This window comes from Epargyreus clarus, unplaced genomic scaffold (assembly GCF_041222505.1).
Source record: "Epargyreus clarus isolate Ecla_fem2 unplaced genomic scaffold, WU_Ecla_fem_2.2 ptg000021l, whole genome shotgun sequence".
Lineage (NCBI taxonomy): Eukaryota > Metazoa > Arthropoda > Insecta > Lepidoptera > Hesperiidae > Epargyreus > Epargyreus clarus.
Window position 1 is genome coordinate 497,508 of NW_027332228.1, and position 3,190 is coordinate 500,697.

General features: G+C 32.8%; 1 non-coding gene across 1 annotated transcript; it reads right to left on the reverse strand.

Annotated features, from left to right (window-relative positions):
• Window positions 1-647: 647 nt before the first annotated feature.
• Window positions 648-719, reverse strand: TRNAM-CAU (transfer RNA methionine (anticodon CAU)). The gene has a single exon. It is a non-coding gene; the product is annotated as a tRNA-Met (tRNA).
• Window positions 720-3,190: the final 2,471 nt, after the last annotated feature.

Sequence of the window (3,190 nt, forward strand, 5' to 3'; positions counted from 1 at the left end):
ATTTTTTTATATAAGTATTTTCATAATGCGGATATTTTATGTCATTTAAAGGTTAATGCCAATAAAACTGTCATGTAATTATTATTACCTACTTATATGAAAAGAAGGAAAACTTATAATTTAATTCAAAAATTGAATACAACGACAGCAACATTATTTACGAATTAAGTAGTTGATTTATAAATTAGTAACCTATTAAATAAGGCATAACCCATTTAAGTACGTAAGTGTAAGAAGTGATATTTTTTTCTATACTCAGCCAATTAAATACAATACAAATAATAATGACACCATCATTACCTGCAGGTTCAATAACTTAGAATTGATGTTTATATTTCAATGCGCCGTTACGTCCTATTTGGCAGGAGTCGCAGCACTGTCGGCTGCCAAGCGATGACTCAAATAGAACGATACCCGATACGACGGCTTCTTTCGTAATTATTTTTAACCATGTATTGGATAAGAGGAAAAATTTATGAATATATTTTCATACTATTTATCTTGTTTATTTTTATTAAATAATCACAAAAATTTTATGCTAAAAATATTTTAAAATAAAAAAAAACACACAAAAAAAAATCAAAAAATGTTAATAATATTTTACTTTACAATTTTTCTTACCAAAATGGGAAGAAAAAACCTAATAATAGCAGAGCGTGGTTTCGATCCACGGACCTCTGGGTTATGGGCCCAGCACGCTTCCACTGCGCCACTCTGCTTATGACGAGCGGTGCGAAAATATCGTACAGAAGCTACTGTAGTGTATTAAAAAGAAGATTGTATGACTTACGTCCGTATTAATATTAATACTAAATATATATAAATTATGCCTACCGAAGATTGAAATATGAAATTTTAGTATGAAAAAATTGACAACGTCGATATTTGGGCGGCATAATATTAGATAGGTTGATTATTACTCGTACTATCAGTTAACGTCTGTTGTGCAGGAAAACCAAGTCTGAATAGATTTTAATAGACACCTTATTATAAAATCTGCCTATACAATACCTAAGTGAATAAGATATGTATATTTATATCATTAATATATTTACTATTACTATCAGCTATTCCTTCTAAGCAAGAATCTGTGTTTAATAAATTAAGGACATTTTAAATAAGGAAATTGAAGATTAAATTTAATGAAAGGTAGAGACGCATTAGGTACTTAAATTAAGAATTGAATTATTTTTAAATTTAGAAAATAATATTATCTGGCTAAATCCCAAGCACCAAATTTAGATTGAATAATATAACTTCAATAGAGTTTTGAGCAATATTTCACATTGTTACCAACAATGGCATTACATGTTTTCGTCAAGTGCCATAAACCCTTACGAGCTCAAGAGGCACTGAAGGGTTATAAGGGAATAACAATATCAGTAGCCTGAGGCCACTCTTCATTATTGCCAGTTAACTAAACCGTAATACGATTTAGTTAATAAAATATAAAAGGGTTTTGAAACGTACAGCTCGCGATTTTACGACTCTATCATGTATTTTATAAGTGGTTTTATGTCGTCAAGTAAATTTAAAAGCCAAGCGTAAATTTTAATCATGTCGTAAATTATTGGTAACACAGTACCTAAGGTAACTTAAAGATAATGTATTAGAATTAGATACATAATATAATAAATAAAAAAATGAAAGAACAGCAGATATTACGCAAAGTAAAGTATTGGTTTCTCACGCGGATTTTGTGTCAGAATTCATAATAATTTTATTGCATACTTACCTACTCTTGTTTTTCTTTTAAAAAGGAGATTATATTTCTACTTATTAGGTGCATCATTACGTGCTATTTTCTGCGCGAAAACAAAAACGCTGACTTCCACAGTTACAATATTTCTCGTCCCTAGCCGGGCCCTGTGGACCGCACTAAATAATTCTCTTCTATTAGCTAAGTAGTAATCTCATGATGGTGCTTACTCGCACACGTTTCCAAATGAGCGCTAGTAAAAAGCAATAAAGACACCCTCGGAAGATTAACCGTTCTAATGCCATAAAGAACGATCCAGTCAGGGGCTCCGCTGAGGTCACGGCGGGGCGCCATTGTACCATTTTATTGGTGTCCACAGGCTCCCCGAGGTGTCGCTACGGTCGCCATTGTTAAGCGTCCGATTACCGCCACCTTTACCCTACACCGCCATGATAAGCCTTATTTGTTAAGTTTTTCGACACACTACGTAATTATAGTCTTGTGTATGGAGTGAAAGTCTCGTACTTTTTTCTGAAAGTCTCTTAGTAAATCATTATACTCGTATGACGTGTTTTATAATTTATAATTGTTATGTTGTCTCTTAAGTAACTTTCATGTGCTAACTGTATATTATACTTACTGGAAGGAGGATCCATGCTCAACAATAAAATGGAAATTGCCTGATAATAATTTTTGTTACATTTGAAATGTATAAATTTCTAGTAAAGTGGTAGTTACAACACTGAACATGGGAGATCGTTTAATCATGTACCTACTACAATCATCAATGTGAAACCATTTCTCCCCCACTGCTGGGCATAAGCCTTCTCGCAAAGCTAGGAAATAGGCACTTGACGAGCGTCATGAACTATATAGTCCATCACACTCACGTGCAAGTGAAAATTACAAAAACATAAATTAAAATTTTACACATTTAAAAAAAATAGATTTCAAACAAGCACTACAACGTCAAGCATATCAGCATCTACCATGTCTATGCCATTCTGTTGACTTGTCCAAATACTTGACAAGAAAAGTCGCACGTTGAGGGGTAAACGCACCAAAAAGGGGACATTACACTCGCACCATAAACCAAAATTAAAACTTTTCGATACATTGCTCTCCTACAATAAAACCATTCCGCCCTGACTAAATACTCCGCATTAAGGTATCGTTAGTCAAATGACTATACTTAGTCAAAATTTAACCATATTACGCACACATCGATACACAAAACTAAACTTTGTATTGTAACTAGTTATGGTTTAAGTTTCATTGCGTTAAAGGACACAATAAACCCTTGTGTGATATAAAGTCGATGATAAAAAATCTTTATGAATGGGGTTGGCGTATGACGACGGTGCCCTACATTAATAAATTATTTCAGCAATTTTGCGAATTGTTTTACGAGCATCTTTTACGTCCTTATTGTTAGCAAGATCTTTTGATACACGTAGAATGTAAACAATAAAAATGCAATAATAATAATTT